At 34.1% G+C, this 18,679-nt stretch overlaps 1 protein-coding gene and 1 pseudogene across 6 annotated transcripts in view; one reads left to right on the forward strand and one right to left on the reverse strand.

Moving 5' to 3' along the window:
- Positions 1-18,679, forward strand: part of LOC126720608 (receptor-like protein Cf-9) — a 51,964-nt gene that overhangs the window by 16,357 nt on the left and 16,928 nt on the right. The window lies entirely within an intron of this gene.
- Positions 14,211-17,566, reverse strand: LOC126721418 (wall-associated receptor kinase 2-like; annotated as a pseudogene).

Consider the following 18,679-nt stretch of genomic DNA (forward strand, 5'->3'; position numbering starts at 1 on the left):
ACTACTATCCATCAGTTGCAAGTGTAGACAACAGCTCAATTAAATCAACCTCTATATTTCCTAGAACACTAAACAAAATGCATAACCGCATATGTGAAAAATACAAGTAAACAAAATAAATTCTTGATATCAACCAACACACAATAAAGACATATATCAATGAATAACTTATAAATATAAATCAAGAAGCAGTTGAAACAAGAAACATATAAAGCAATTAAAGTATCTCCCCCTAACATGAATATCCCAACAAAAATATGGCAAGAGCTAAAAAGATAAAATACAATGTGAGGCACCTAAATACAATCTAAACTCTACACGCTCCAACCAACAAAAATGCTCTCCCCCTGAAAACAAAACTCTACAAGAGCTCAACTATGTACTCCCCCTTTTTGTGACGAAATGCCAAAGGGCAATCAAAATCCATAATCAAAAGGAGGTGGCGGTGAAAATCGTCTAAACTATGCCAACTTTGCGCACAGAGCATGGATCTCATCGAGCACATCCACCAAAATCTGTCCATGAGTCGCCTAAACGGTCAAGACATGATCCAACGTATGTCGAATATCTGAATCATCCGAAGTTGTTGGTGGAGGAACATCAGCATCAGCAGCAGCAACACCAGACGCCTCAACCGTATCAGCACCTGTAAAAGAGGGAGGAGGGGGAACAACACCAGATGATGCACCTCTAGGACGCGTAGGACCAACTCTCAAGTGAGTAGCCCTTTGCCTAAGGAAGGTGGCACCTATGGGAGCTACAACATGAACGAGCTCACTAAAAGGGAAACTATCTAGACCAAGATACAACAAAATCCTATGAATGAAAAAAGGATGAATAAGAGCATGTGCTACGGCAAAACTCCTATGAACTTCATTCAAAGAACGAAGAAACAAATGAGGAAAGCTAATAGATGCACTAGACACAAAAGCATACAAAAACACACATCGCTCAAGAGGGATGGTGTGGAGATGAGAAATAGGCCACAACGAATGACACGCCATCCTAAAGAAAAGATAGGCAGTCTCGATAAGCTCAGAAGACGTGATCTGAGGATCAGAACCCCACTAGATAGAAGACCTAGTGATGTATGACATGACATCATCTAAGGGTGGAGACTCCTCATAAGGATAGTTAGGCTCTCTGACGACCGGAACCCCAAGAGCATCAGCCACTACCCGAGGAGTAATGGTGAACTCAACACCTCGTATCCAACTCCTAACAAGGGTGTTGGAATCATATACGTGGCAAGAGAGATTTGAAAAGAACTCTCTAATCAGGGCTGTCGAGGGTGGATGATCTATCTCTAACAGGGACAACCAACCTCTAGACTCAAGGTTTGCCCTAGTGGCCGGATCAACCTCATCTAAAACCACAAAATGCTTAACCCAAATCTTACACTTACAATTCAGCTTCTCATAAACCTCTTTACTTTTGTCATTCCTAAACACCTCACTTCTAGTGGGAGACTCAGAGGAAGTGGAAGGGGTCCTATGGGCTCTAGTCTTCTTAGGCATAGTGCTAGGATAAGGACAAAGACACAAAGCAAGAAACAAAAAACCAATGGCAAACTGCAAGTTGGCACAAAAAAATATAGAACAAAAATCTATATGATGCATGAACAGATTAAATGACGTGATGCATGCCCTAATGCAGTGAAATTAAGTTCAAATTTATATCAAGATCACAAAATTTGGCTTGAGCATAGAGTTTCTAACAAAAACCCCAAAATATTTGAAAAACCACTTGATTAATTGTACAAATTGACCAATTGATCATCATACAAGATAGATTTCAGAAAATAATGACCAATTTCATCAATTCAACAAGCCAATTTCATCATTTGAAATTAATTTGAACAAAATCCCCAATTCGGGTTCAATACAAGCCCTAGAATTTTCTATTTTTCATAAATCCCCAAATTGATCAAATTAACCATTATAAATCATGAATATATCATTGTAGCAACAAAACCCATTGATCAAATTCACAAAATAAGGTTTGATTCATCAAAAATCCCAAATATGCATAGTCCGAAAATTTTACCCAAAAACCATGAAATAATGCATGAAACATGAAAAACAATGCAAAAGGAAGGGTAATATAGACATACCGTCTTATGGAGAGAGAAATTTAGCAAAACATTTGGAGGAAAACGACAAAAAATTCTTTGTGGAGCCTTGCCAAGTCGGAGAGAGAGAGAAAGTATTGAAAAAGTTTTGAAAAAGTGGTTTGAATAAGTCAAATCTGATTTTTTTAAAAACCTGATTCATGATTTTCGATTGATCGAAATAGATAGACTTCTCAAAAATTTTAAAACAATTTCAAAGACACTTTCGATTGATCGAAAAACAGATTGGATCAATCGAAATAGACAGAGACTTCCTTAAACAATTTAAAGCAATTTCGATTAATCGAAAAACAGATTGGATTAATCAAAACTGGCAGAGGCTCACAAAATTTGAGGAAAAACACAGTTTTTGAAAAAAAATTTAGGAACAACTCAAAGCATTGAAATTGATGAACAAAATGCATGAGTATGTGATGATATGATTTTCAAAAACAAGGAGTTAAGCCCAATTTTCCCAAAGTTAAAAATTCTTACATTCTCCATAAATTTTCAATCATCAAATCAGTTTTGCATAAAACTCAATGTATTTGCTAACTTAGTTGGTCAGACCAAAGACACACACAATAACATGTACAATGTTTAGCAAAGAGTAACTTGTATAGTGTGTGCAACTAGCAAAAGCTTGAGATACATGTGAGGTGATATGTGTATAGTAATTAAACACAAAGTCTACAAAATTCATCACAAGGATTTCAAAAAGACTATTACCAAAAGAGTTTTTTTTTTTATAAGTAAAAGATATATTGATAAAAAAGGGGACACCCTAGTGCACAGGGAGTGTACAAGGGAAAAGAAATCAAATACAAAAATTACAAGAGTCTAGGAAATCAATAAAAGAGGGGAAAGATTTATCTTGCAAAGCAAACAACCAATCCCTTAAAGTTCTAAACAAGAGAAGCTTGAGGTCAGGAATAGATTTCTCAGTATCTTCAAAACATCTACTATTCCTCTCCCTCCAAAGACACCACAATAAGCAATGAGGAATGATGGACCAAATATAACCATTTCGATGACGACCAAAGCTGCCTTGCCAACACCATAACAGCCCCAGAACAAAGTGCGGCATAACCCAAGAAACTCCAAAAAGGCCCAAAACCATTGACCATAGATCCGAAGCAAAAGGACAATGAAGAAATAGATGGTCAACCGATTCACCATTTCTCTTACACATGTAGCACCAATCCAGAATCCACACCTTCCTTTTACGTAAATTATCAATCGTCAAGCATTTCCCTAAAGCAGCAGTCCAAACAAAGAAAGCTACTCTAGAGGGAATCTTTTGCTTCCAAATACTTTTCCAAGGAAACCCAATGGAAGCGGTGCCAGCTAAAATTCTATAATAACCACTAACCAAGAAACCCTTAACTTTGTTAGGAATCCAACACATTTTATCCTCACCTCGCCCCCTTATATGCGAACCATAAATAGATGCCATGAAGTCAGACATAGACTCTAGATCCCGAGCATGCACACTCCTAATGAATCTCACATCCCAAAAGAGGACACCATGAGCGGACATCATAAGCTCAACCACACTGGCATCCTTATTCCTACAAAATCTAAACAAGTCTGGAAATCTAACAGCAAGAGAAGTCTCTCCACACCACCGGTCTTGCCAAAACTTCACTCTAGATCCATCACCAATATCATACAGAATATGGTGAGAGAAAGAAGGCCATCCCTGACTGATATTTTTTCATAAACCAACACCATAAGGGCCAATCACAGCTCTGGAAAACCAGCCCCCCCACATACAACCATACTTTGTCTCTATCACTTGCCTCCAAAAGGCATCTTCCTCAACCCCAAATCTCCAAGATCATAAGTTTGCAATCATGTAAGTTTCTTGATTTGCCTTATATTGTACACACAAATTTTAATTATTTAGAAACTTATTAAAAATAGCCAAGATAATGTACACACCAATTTTATTTGATAGATTTAACATTAAGTCCAATAATATACATACCAATTTTAGCATTTAAACCGAGGCTACACCCTATGATCTTTTTGTGCATGTGCTACATTTTCTCGAGCACAAAATCTTACGATATGTACTAAGGTGTTCATGATTGGCTAGTGAACAGTGGTGAGATGGTTATTTATGCCTTTCTCTAAAGGTTCAAGTTCGACAATCAAAGACATGTGACTTCAAGATCAAGACAAAGTGATCAAAACTATAAACATTTTTCCTACACAACATGCACTACAAAGCTTCAACTAGTAGAGTGCAATGACCAAGCTCATCAAAGCTAAACAAGGTACAGAAGACATGTTATGTGAAAATAAATTGACCAACCATGTTTTCAAAAACCAAGAAAATAGTGCAAAACATAATTTGGTTCCTTTTTCCTTTTTTTTTTTTTTTCGAAAAATAAACGAAAAACAACCTAGAATGAAATTCATGAATGTTATGCAATGCAAATCCTAGAAACAAAGAAAACAAAAACCAAAGAACAATGGTCACAAATAATAGGAAAGAAGCACAAGGACCATGTCAGAAGGACTCAGCTAGATTGAACCTTTTGCATCCAAAATTTTTTAGATGCACTACGAGCATTGGAGTTCTTATTCACATGGGAATGATTATTAAGTCCAGGATTAGAATAAAAGTTTAGAGCCTTTACCAATTCACCAATGAGTACCATAGGATCTTGTGCCTGAGGCATGGGTACTTTTGGTTTGTTTGCTCTCTTAGCAGCTTGCAGCTTGTAATAGTTTGGACGAATGTGTCCAGATTTTCCACAAAAATGACAGACCCATGCAAGCTTATCATATGACTTGTCCTTAGAAAGGGTAGGCTGCTTAGGTTTAGACTCTTTTAGATCAACGCTAATCTTCCTAGATGGTGAAACTTCTATGAGTTTGACAACCTCACTCACAGGGGGTTTGACAGTTTCACTTACAATGTTACTCACAGAAGGTTCAGAAGAAGATGAAGGAACAAATTTTGTGGAATGGGGAGCAGACACAAAGATGCTTTCAACAAAACCTAATCCAAATTTGTCAGAAGGAGACTTTTGAACACTCAGTATTTGATCAAGTTTAGAACTAGCAGATCTAGCAACATATAAATCAAGTTCCAAATATTTAACTTTATCAAGCAATAGCATATTCTTAGTTTTCACATTGTTCAAAAGTTCATTGGCATCAAACAGTTTTACAAGCAAATTCTTCTTATCAAGCTCAAGAGATGCAATTTTCTTTAAGCCTAATTTAACATTCATAACATCCTTTGTAGCAACTTTGCAAAGTTTATTGTAGGTTTCTTGAAGATTTGTGTCCTCAGAGAGTTCCCCATCAGAAGGGTTCTCTTTAGCAGATATGCTTTCATTGACTACAGTAGTAGCAGTGAAAGCAATGAAGTTTCCATCCTCGTCACATCCAGACTCATCATTAAAAACTTCACTATCACTAAGGGTTACAACCATAGCCTTACCCTTAGACTTCAAGTAGGTAAAACATTCAGATTTCATGTGACCATACCATTGACATTCAAAACACTGGAGACCCATAGAATTATTAGAAGATTGACCTACTTTTTCTTTAGGTTTATCAGTATTGTTAACTTTAGTAGGATCATTCTTCCTAAAGTTTCTAGGTTCAGCAGTGTTCTTATCTCTTGCCCTTCTGTTGTTGTTTCTAAGGAAATTCCTGGAGTTCTTGGCAAGGTAAGCAATCTCTGTAGCAGAAAGTTTATCATCAAATCCACCAACATCAACATCAGCAACTGACTTAAGAGCCATTGATTTGGATTTGTTAGTCTTAGGTAGGTCCAACTCATAGGATTGAAGAGGTCCTACAAACTCATCAATAGGGATGGATTCCACATCCTTGTACTTAGTGATGGCAGTCACCTTGGGTCTAAAATCTTCAATCAAAGATCTAAGAATCTTCCTAACAATTTTAGGTTGATCATAGATTTCACCCAAGTTATGTGCAGAATAACAATATCATTAAGTTTAGCATAGAATTCATCAAAAGATTCATTATCAGATATCCTAATGCTTTCAAATTTAGAAGTTAACTGCTGCAATTTGTTGATTTTGACAGCTTGTGTGCCTTCATGCACAGTCTGGAGGATATTCCAAGCAGTATGAGCAATCTCAACATTAGAGATTCTCTTAAATTCCTCCATAGAAACAGCATTAAAAATAGCATTCATAACTTTTCTATTGAACGCGGTTGCTTCTTTTTGAAAAGTTTGCCACTCGCTAACAGGAGTAGTGGGCTTCTCCCATCCGTATTCGACGGAGTTCCAAACTCACTCATCAATTGATTTCAGGAATGCTTTCATCCTTACTTTCCAATAAGCATAATTATTCCCATCAAATTGAGGAGAAATAACAAGTGAGTGTCCATGTTCCATAACAACAGGGGTCAAGGATCAGCTCAGTGATCAAAAGATCAACAACAAGAGAGCAACCTGTTCTGATACCACTTGATAGTTTTTAGACCCCTTAAAATCACAATTGGATTAACCTAGGTAATTAGCCAAGTTGTTACTTAGTCCAAATTAACAAATCTAGGTTATCACAATCAAAATAATCATATCATGCAAAACAGCAGAAAGATAAAAGAGACAAGGATATGATCACCAGGGAAACCAAACCGGTAAAAACCTGGGGAGCATTTAACCTAGCTATCCTCAAGGTAAACCTGAATCCACTATAAAAGAATCGAAGTTGTTCAACAGGACTTAGACCACTAACATCCTATCACTACCCACCAGTAGAAACTCACTGACACAACCACGTGCAAGCTCCGAAACCATAGACTCCTTCTTTCTTGGATTCTCTAGCAAGTACAAGTACACCCGTTTGTGTTTCTTTAAGTTCTTATGGTAGCAACAGAGTGAGCATCAAGCTCTTGAAGCAATCTCCTTATTGATAAACTTAAGCTTGTGTAAAGGAAAGCTTCTCATAGATCTCATAAGAGATTTACACAAACAAAAATATGAGCAACTCTAAAACATGGCTAGGGTTTACCTTTTATACCTAGAGCAAATTAGAAAACCCTAAACGTTTTAATCAAACTAGGGCTGAGTTGGAATTCTGCAGAAAAACGCCTCTAACCCGATTTTCGATTGATCGAGCCTAAGTTTTGATCGATCAAACCAGACCGAGAAGCTTAAATAACTTCTGCAACAGTTTATTCCAACTCTACATAAATGAACCAACTTTAAACAAGTCTAAACATGACTAACCAACTTGTTTTGATTATGGTTTCTCAACAATACACATTAGAGTTCTAAATACATAAAAACCTAAGTCTTTGGAACCTAACAACAGGTAAATTTGAAATGGATGGTGAAGACATATCTTTCCTCTGTAAAAGACCTTTAAGTGGAGTATAAGGTAATGTGACTAGGATAAACAAGGGTAAAAGGCCTTTAAGTGAAGTTCAAGTTTCAAAATCCATGTTTAGAAACCCTTTTAGGCCTCAAGATAGATCTAAGTGTGTGTGCCTACTTGTCACCGTTGTGGTGTTGTTGGTCATATGACTCATATTAGACAAATTGTTTTAAACTAAGGTTTTAAACTGAATTCATATGAAGTCCTTCAACTAGGAAGCAAAGTAGACCTAAATCTAATCATGCTTATTTGAATTATGGTGTTTTTGGACACACTCATTCCTATTATTTCAAATTATCTGAATGTAGACTAAACACATTTTCCACATTTTGAAGAGTATACATCATTGGCATCATAATAGCGTAAAGCTGATTTTTCCAGGGAGAAACAAATTAGAATCTGCACCTATTGCATTTAAAATTAAGCGACAAATATAGTATTGTAAAAAGCACTGCTTTGAAAGCAGTCATTATTTCTTAGATTGAATTAAATTATTATGCGAGGCTTTTTTTTTTCTTTTCTCGAAATAATTTATTATGGGCTTTTAAAGGGAAACTCATACCAGCTACTGCAAATACTCTAGTTCAATTAGGCCTTTTCTTTTTTTACCCCCTATTTCTTACGAAGGACCCTTGTTTTTTGAAATGAAATTATAAAAAGTAAACAACACATTTAAAAAATAAAATTAAATTAAAAAAAAAGAAAAGAAAAAACCACAACACAAATGAATAATTTAACCCCAAGGTATGATGAAACCATTGCAGAGAACAATACTCTCACATGTTTCCTATAGGAAGCCCCTTGTAAAAACCGTTAAACTTCAAAAATTTTATTTATTAAGTACATATAACCTAGCATGAAATAATATCTCCTCAATTATATGGGTTTTCAATGAAAATGAGTTCACTTTGAATGGAAATCAAAATAGTCAAAGGCCCCAATTGGGATCAAAACTGAAATTGAGCTCAAAGAGAAGAACAAGCTAATACACATTGAATAATGTGAGAATGGGATGACAGAAAGCATTGTTCCTGCGAGCACATCATCATCATGTGACTCTAGCCTCAACAGGGGTGCCGTTTCATTAATTGTAGACACATATGATTACTTAGGCAAACGGTGGCATTTCACTGATGCCACTTGAAGAGGAAAGTGTTAGCTCACTCAAACGGTGACATATGGGATTAGAGATGTTAATACGAATTAGTTAGAGTTCTAAAAGTCCGTTAGAGATGCGTAAAACGTGGGAATGGTTGTTAGGAGATAATTTATCTTTGGATTTCAGCTTTTAAATTGTAATTGAGATAAAATTAGTTTGTTTGGCATCAGCTATAAAATCTCACTTTTTCTCACTTAGCACACTTTCAACAAAAAATTTTTAGTAAAAGGTTAGATAAACAATATTATCACAGAATTATTCCTCACAATTCTCTTTGTTTTTCACTTCGTCTTCTCCATTATATAATGTTTTCTATCTCTTCCTCTTTCTTTGTTACTCAATTAATCTTACTTTCTAGTTTATTCATAGCAACTTAAGATTTCTTAAAGACAAGGTCCATTGAACTCAAAATTATTAGGTGCTCTTAAAGTAAAATGACATAGTGCTCCTTCATCTCATATTTATGATGGATCCCACCATAAATTTAATTAGTGGGACTCACTATGAATGTGAGAGGAGATAAAACCACATCACCAAATTTCAGGAGTATCTAATAATTAGGGTCTGTTTAGATACTGCTTATTGCTGAAAATTGAAAACATTGTAGCAAAATAATTTTTAAATGTGTGAATAGTGCCGTGGGGCCCAATTTTAAAGAAAAATTTGCTGAAATCCGTACTTGCAAATCCCGTGAACAGTGCACGGGACTCACAAAAAAAACGTAGACGCGCATTTTTTCCCTTTTCATCACAATCCAAACCCAGCCTTACTCTTGTTAAACAAGCTTTTTGGGTTTTACCAATTAGAGAACGTTTGAATTTCCTTCAAAATAATGAATTTTTTGTGCCTCATTCCACACATCAATTTAGAGCATTCGTATCAACTCATGTAAATATTCATGTCCATTTTTGCATATGAACTTATTTTTCCACTTTACATACTCACTTTTCAAAACACCTCATATCAGATTATCGATTTTACACTGCAATATTTCATTAAAGTATCAATTTTTTTAAACTATTTTTCTTTCTTCACACACAATAACCACCATCTACTCTCTTCCTCGATCCCCTATGATATGTAAAAAAAGAATAAAATAAATAAATGCAAAATGAATAGTGCTAAGTGTAAATTTACATGATTACAGTAGCAACCATATATTTTTATACAATTTTGTGTGGTCTAATGTGAGTGAATTTTTAGTTTAATTAGCTAAAATATGGTCTTTTTTTATTATACAAACATTGATGTGAGTGCTTTTATGAAAATGGATTTAGCTAATGAGCTTGTTTGGATAAGCATATGTGAAAACATGCATTTTAAAAATAACAAAATTTAGCTACAAAATTTGTTGTACCTTTAGGATACAACCTTACTCAGTAAAATAAACATTACTACATTTTCGAAAATCTAACTATTGAATTGCATGTTCTTTACGCTCTTAATACACATGTCAAATTTTGTGTCAATCGGATATTATTTACTATATAATTTATAAGATTATATTTTATGAATTATTTTAAACTACAAAAACTTGAAATTTAAACAATTTATTAATAACATAACTATTGATATTTTATTTTCTTGAAATTTTACAATCATAGAGGATATAAGAATAAGATGTAATCTAATGGTGGATTTGTCAAAATTCATTTCCAATAAAAAGATATTAAGTAAGGTTGTAGCCTAAGGCTACAAACAATTTTGTAGCTAAACTTTGTCCTTTTAAAAATATGAAAATTTATTTTTGTTTATAATGTGTTGAGGACAAATTTTTCACACCACATGGCTTCATTTCATTGGCGACCCGTACCACATCAATATTATCATAGATTTTGGGAGAATCTATTTTAAAGCCCAAAAGAGTCCTTATTCACAAAAATGATGCCGAAGCCCATGGTCCAAAACTTATGGCGATATGATCTCATCAAGGCCCATAGTTCAAGCTCATGGCACAACATCTCATTTTTGGCTCATGATCCAAGCTCATGAGTCTCATCAGGGGAATTTTGGGAGTCGTGGTTTGGAGGGCCAAGAAGTATGTTCAGTAAAACTCCAGTGGTTCAAAGTTGATAAAGGAAAGTATGTTGCTTGGCATGTCTTCCCCAATTCTCTGAACTCTGACAAGTCAGTGTGCAAAAGGTAACATTTGGATAAACCTCTCATATCACATAAGCACTTAAAATTATAAAACTCTTCATGCTCTTTACATAAAAATTAATGTCCATCATATAATATAAGTTTTAAAATATAATCATATCATTCTATATTAGTTATATTATTATTTTCATATAAATCAATTCCAAGCACATGGCTAAATATATATAAATATAAATATATATATATATATATATATATATATTAATATCTCATATCTAGCATTAAAATGCTCTCCTTACTTTCCAAGATTTGGTTAAAATACAAAAAGATCATATTTATATCTCTAAAACTTCATTAAATATCAACCAACTAGTCTAATACTTACCAAAATTATATATGGACTAAACATATAATTTTTCCAAGAGAAGAAACTTAGCCGAAAACACCAAAAACGATTCCAGCGGAACCTGCAACAACTTCTGCACAAGCTGTAACAGCTCCAGCAGAACTTGCAACAGCTTCTGCAGAAGCTGTAATAGCTCCTACAGATCTGTAGCAGCTCCAGCAGGTTGACACATGTCCTAAAATGATGTCATTCGCCCATAAATGCCCAATCCCAGTAGCTGTGGCACCAGAAACAAGAGGATACCTTCAAGATCATCTCACCATCTTTAGTTAAATCATGAATTTAATGCCAAGTATTTTTTCTCCAAGCAAAGGATGTCATCCACATGACATCATCCAGCTGTGTCAACAACATTTAAGTCTCAAAATTTCTTCTTTTGGTTAAAAAACAAAAGACCACTTACTTTGTCAAAGATTTTCCCTTATTTGCTAATTTTCCTTCAACTAAATTCTGATCTAGTTACATACCTTGGCTCTATATAAAGAGGACCAAGCTACACACTAAAGACATCATCCATCCCCCCCTCTGTCTGAACCCTCTTTCTGATCTTCAATAATTCTGAAACTCCATTCATCTTGCTGCCATATCTCTAAAAGATCTCCATGTCTTTCTTCATCCCTCTCTCATCTTCCATTTTCTGAAACTCTATTCATTTTGCTGCCATATCTCTAAAGATCTCTAAACTCTTCTATACTTCTCCATCTCCCTTACAAAAATATATCTTCCTAGACAGCACCATTACACACTATCCATCTCTTCCACACTTCAATACTCTGAAATTTCACTCATTTTTATTGCCCAAAACACATCTCCATCACATTCTTTATTTCCCATACAAAATCTCCCTTCTTAGAAAGCAACATAACCCATAACACGAATAATCTCATGTATTTACTATATTCAACCTTCATATTATCTATCTCACACTTCCATATATTTTATAAACATCTTCCTCACAAAATACCCATACATACTCATCATATATCTTTAAACTCCATGCCTCACATAGCATACAAGATCCATGTCAAACAAAGTATCTACATACAATTCCTATATATATTACAAACACCATATCTCACAATATATATATATTTCTTACCATCTCTACACATCTTAAAACGTATCAAAATATTCTTCCAAGAACACATCACAAAAGCCCTTTCTCATGGAAGACATATATTTATAATGCTAAAAGCCCTTCTTATGGAAGACAAAAACTTATAAAAATTAAAAGCCCTTCTTATGGAAGGCAATATCACTCATGCTTGACTAAAAAACTAAAAGAGCATTACATGAGGAAAATCATTTAAGTACATGATTAAGGGGACAAACTTAACCAACCGATACACACGGCTGGATATGCTCTCTCTCCCTCTAGTTGCACTCATTTTTCCCTTTTCAAATATGAAGTCACCATGAAAGGATTCACTTCACCATGCTGCTGAAATGTTAAGCCCACTGGTGTTGTACGGTTAGAGCTGCAAATTCTGAAGGTTGTTGAAATGACTAAGTCCACTGATGTTACAGTTAGAGCCCCAAATTATGAAGATAAGTCATTATATTTTACCTTCAAACTTATATTATTAAGTATATGTTATTCACTATCATTATACCACTCAACTAATGTTATTATACTGTTGGAATGTCATTAGCCTATTATTGTTACATGGCTAGGGCCACAAATCACATAAAGAACAAAGTGATGCTATACGGCTAGAGTCAGAAACACACAAGAAAAGTCAATCTTTCTCTATTTTCAAGATTACATTATTCATGTTAATTCATTATTATTTTGCCGCTGGATGCAAGTTATTTTAATATCATCTCACTAATACTTCATTAATGAACATACATATTAATAAATCGATCTACCATCATCTCACATATATTATTTGGACATGAACCATCCTTGGACACATATCTTTTTTGGACATGAACTACCATTGGACATTTATTATTTGGACATGGACCATTGCCAAACATACCTTATCATGTTGAACATGAACCATGAACCGCAACTAGACATTGACTATAGGACTCATCCCATTATTGTACATTGGACACCTAATTAAACACTTATTAATATTGGACATCACTTAACAAACATAATAATAACGTATCAACTTACCATTTAATCAAAGTTGTCATGCTAAGCATATTATTTATTTATTTCAACTATTATTATGATTCTAAGACTTTGGGTTTTATCTATTTTGTAGGCTTAAAAAATACACCAGTAGCCATTGGTCTATGTGGCCCAATGTCCAGTTCCGGGTTGACCTCCCAAAACAAATCCGGACCTAGCAAAGTCACACCTCCAAAAGGCATGTGGCATGCACAAAAAACCGCCCCCGACATAATGTAAATTTGTAAAAAAGCTAACTATTTGAAATATATATATATATATATATATATATATTGCTTCTTTAAAAACACAAATTCTTTGGAAACACACATTTAGGCTACACAAAGGCCAAACAAACGAACCCTATAAGCCAAAGCCTTCACCGCATAGATGACAGAACCAGCATCGCTGTTGGGAGGCAGCCTATAAGCCACTGTGAATGAGATGAAGGACAACGCGACTACGCAAGCATTGAGTTTCTAAATTGGAAATTTACAATAGGTTAAACTTAATACCTATTTTATATTTGTGGATGAAACAAAAAATATAAAGTATCAAAGAGTAGTACTTACTACCTATCATTAATTTTATATATATATATATATATATAAATATATATATATATATATTTATATATTTTAAAAGCATCGTTTTTCCGTATAAAAGAAAGTATTTTTTAATTAAATTTACTTTTTGATGTGAAGAAAAGGTAATATTTATAAAGGGAAATATCAACAGAGAAGTATGATATTTATTTACAACAAGGCAGAAAAAGAAAAAGAAAAAGAAAAAAAGGAAGTGGAAATCACTTACGGACATCAGATATCAATAGAAAGTACTTTTATCTAGGGACCAAAACAATATTTTAGTCTTAATTATCCTTTGCACCAGTTTTAGTTTAGGATAAAGCACTTAAAAAAGAAAAATAAAATGATAAAAAAAGAAGGAAAAATGGACATCGCATAACAAGAAAGTACATCATTACAATATGGCATCTACTAAAAATATGCTATAAAACTAAGTTCATCTCCCATCATCTAAGTCAAATATTACTTGGTCTTTCACACTATCGTACACATTAGTACTTTTATTACTAGCATTATATTTGTAAGAATCTGATGTCTCACGAAGAATTTGGTTTCTTCTGAGTTGGAATCAACATTGACCCACAAATGCATCTCCGCCATTTTTAAACCCTCCAATTTGGTTGCTACTTCCTTCATAGTAGGTCTATCTTCCCCTTTCAATCTTAAGCACCTCTTTGCAAGATTGCCACTTCCTTCATTTGCTCCGCCTTTCCTTCTTTCGCTATATGTTTCTCAAGAATTTCAAATAATCTATTATCTTTCGAAAAAGATATAAAATATATAGCTAGACTTCTTTCCTCCTCTGACCTATCAAATGAAAGAGCCATTTTTCTTGTTAATAACTCTACAAGGACCACTCCAAAGCTATAAACATCACTTTTCTCCGACAATTGACTTGTTTGCATGTATTCAGGGTCCAAGTATCCCAAAGTTTCTTGCACCATTGTAGCTAATTGTGTTTGGTCTAGTGGAACTAATCTTGAAGCTCCAAAATCTGATACCTTTGCTATGTGAGTATTATCTAGCAATATGTTTGAAGACTTAACATCTCTATGGATTATAGGTGGAAAAGCTGCAAAGTGCAAATATGATAGTGCTTTTGCAATTTTTGCAGCTATCCTAAGATGAGTCTCCCATGATATGGTGGATGCCTGGCTTTCATGATGAATGTACTCAAAAAGAGTACCATTGGGTATGAATTCGTAAACTAGTAAAGGAACCTGTGTCTCCAAACAACAATCCAATAGTTTAACTACATTCCTGTGGTTAATTTCAGAAAGTACAAGTACCTCGTTTATGAATTGCTCAATTTGGTTTTCATCGACAGTTTTGGACTTCTTGATGGCCACAATCCTATTATCTAGTAAAATTCCTTTATAAAATGTACCAAAACCTCCTCGGCCAATAATTAAAGCCTCATCGTAATTGTTGGTAGCCTTTTGCAACTCTTCTTTGTTGAAAATTTTGGCTATTGCAGTTGAATTTTCTTGTTTGGAGAGCTTTTGTTGTAAAATTAAACCCCCCCCCCCCCCCCCTTTTGTTCAAAGAACCTTTGTTTAAGCTTGATTAACCTTCTTTGCTTAACTATCAAGTACAGCCAAGAACTACAGACAAGCACATCTATGAAGCTTATGCCAACAACTACATTTGAAAGAAATAGAATATTAGCTTGCTAATCTCTATCAAGTACATCTAGGAGCTACTAAGAAGCAAAACGACGAAGCATATGCCCATAGAAATAAACATTATTAATGGAGTTTTTATACCATTCTTAGAGGGCCCAAGGGGGAGATGGATTACAATTTTGCAAAGAGTCATTTTTTATATTTTTCTTTTGGACATGATACAGGTTGCTGGTTAGATTTAAATTCATAAGAATTTTTATGGCAATTCTTTTTTCCACTCTTAAAATTTGCATGAATTTCCATTTTTGTGCTAAGCTGTTAAAACTTCTTTTTTTCTTTCAGGTAAGTATTATATTAGTTAATTTGACCTGGATCCCACAAATTAAAATTTATGGTAAGATTCATCATAAATGTGAGAGAAGAGAGCACCATATCACTGTATTCTAGCCCCTAATAGCTCCTAATAATTCTCCTATTAACTAATGCTTACAGATATTAATTAGTGCTCCAAATCAAATGAACTAATATGAAATAATCATTAAATAGTATCACTAGACATTCTATTAAATAAGATGGATAATTTTTTTTTTTTTTTTTGAGAAACCAGATTATGAGCCTGGAAATTTAAGATGGATAAAAAGTTAAGTAGACCAAAGAGTACGAAGTATAACATTTTTAATAGTTTTGAGATGAAACCAAACTAAATGTAAGCTTAAGGAGTGAAATAATACTATTTAACTCTAAAAGTTAAAAATAGGTTCCAATTAGTCTAACTAGTAAAGCTTCTTATTTAAAAACTAAATCTTAGTTTCAGCTAAATAACCTATTGTCAAATGGACTCTGAGTATACTTACCAACAAGAAGTTTAACTTGTAGCGATGGTTGATTGATAACACAAAGGACGTCTACTCCTGCACTTTGGTCCAAATGGTACCCCTCGATGTAAGAACGTGTAAATTTCCCTAGTACATTCATACACTGTTCTCCTGGGGCCTTACAGTTATCATCATTTTCACACTCGTCAATGTCTGTAGATGTAAAGCCCATTGTTAAGTGACTTAAAATAAATGTAGTAAATATAAAGCAATGACATATTCAAGACCAAGATTTAAAAACAAAATAAAAATAAACAAAAAAACCAAAACAAACAAAAAGTAAAACAATTAAACAAGGACTTTATTCTTTTTGCTGAGAGAAAAGCAGTAACATATTATTAAAATGAAATGAAAAAGTGTTGCAACATAAGAAGTTTTAAAGAGTTTCTATCTGTTAATTTTCAGTTCAATTCGTTAAATTTTATTTTGTATCTTCATTTCAGTCCTTCAATATTAATCTCTTTTCAATTTAATCTTTCTTTCTAATTCCATCCAATCATGTTATTGTTTATGAGTTTTTTTCACTTTCCAAAACCACATTCCTTTGAGGATTAAATAGTCCAATACAGAGGTGGACAAAAGAATTACATCAATTGAAATTAGGTTAAAATAGAAGAAATAATAATAATTACTAGTATTATCGAGAAATTAACATAGATACATGAATTATTACCTTGACAACCATGGCGGAGGTATGGGTTCCATTAGGAATCAATACACGTGCTATTACCTCCACATATGTAACTCGATTTGTTGGTGACATCATTACATGTCTCAGTACCGATTGCCCAATCAAGAACCATTGGCATATCACTTCTATTTCCCGTAGAGTGCGAAGGGAATCAATGGAGAAAGTGAACGTGCCTTGTTTGCTAATAAACGCATGGCCACAAGGATTGAAACTCTCTACTTTTGTGTAATTATTTATAGAATTGAGCTTGATACTAATATTCCTTAACCCATTAGGAATATCTACCTCGCAACACCCAACACCAGAGCAAGAGCTGTTGACTATGTACTTAGTGCTTTCACATTCGGAAGCGCAGCCGGTGGATATATATTCACCATTTTGCTGGTAAACATAAAGGTCACCATAAGTGTCACAGCCGACGACCACGAACTTGTTTTGGTTGCTAGAGACGGTGAAATTCAGGGGCGAGTTGTGCATTCCAGGTCTTCGACACGCCCTGTTCATAACAGTCATGGGCTATATACATACATTGGCATGTCAATCTGGCCTTGGAGGGAAATGTTTGTAATAGTGAAGTCTTCAGGTATTACTGGCTGGGTTTTGCCGAAAGAGTTTTTTTTACAATTGACATAAAAATAATGATCTATGTAACAACCTTCTCTTAGGCCGAATGGATATGGAATTTCCACATCTCCACATCTGTCCGGGCAGTTGGGCAGCGCTATTGGAAATGCTACTGCTGCGGCTGTCAATTCAAATAATACCACAGCAACCCAAGTGAATTGTATAAGAATCCCAATGAAACCCATATCTCCACAGTTTGGGAGAAAATGAGGTAATTACATATACTTCCTATAATTACATCTAGTCTAAAATGTAAATTACGCTTGTTAAATTTTGTGGTATTTTATTTTTTTTCTATAACGTTAAATTGTTTACATTAATCTATAACTAATTCAACTAATTTAAAATATTAACGAGAGGAGAATAATCCTCTCTTAAAAGTTACTACGACTTTTGAGTGAAGTTTGTGGTATGTCTTTGTGTTTAAATCTTATTCCATCATTTCTATGCGTTTGTTTCTCACATATAATAATAATAATAATGATGATGATGACGATGATGATGATAGGGAAGAGCGCAGAGTACATCATAGGCCAAGATATTTTGTATGTGGGATATTCAAGGTTTATGGGTGGATTTGAAGCATGTATCGTGGAGAGAGATAATAGCACAAAGCACCGAATAAAAGATAAGTACTCCAGCTTCAATCGATTTTTTTTTTCTTGCAAAGAGACTTGATAAATTTTTACACAAGAATCATTTATGAATTTGTTTTCAATGAAATATTATTGAATATACTTTGTTATCATGATTGCTACACGTTTGATAATTGCCATACACTTAGTCTGCAATTATGCAATTTGCATCAAACAATTATTATATAGTTCAAAATTTTAAGATTATAACTTTCCAAGTCTCTGAAAGTTTCGAACAATGACCAAAAGACTTTGGAAGTTTTGAACAATGACCAAAGACTGAGTGAGACGTTAACAAGATTAAAGACTTCTAATGGTGTCACTCGTTTTCAATGAGTTAAAAAAAAAGTCATGATTAATTTCTCCC

Source organism: Quercus robur, chromosome 4 (assembly GCF_932294415.1).
Source record: "Quercus robur chromosome 4, dhQueRobu3.1, whole genome shotgun sequence".
Classification (NCBI taxonomy): domain Eukaryota; kingdom Viridiplantae; phylum Streptophyta; class Magnoliopsida; order Fagales; family Fagaceae; genus Quercus; species Quercus robur.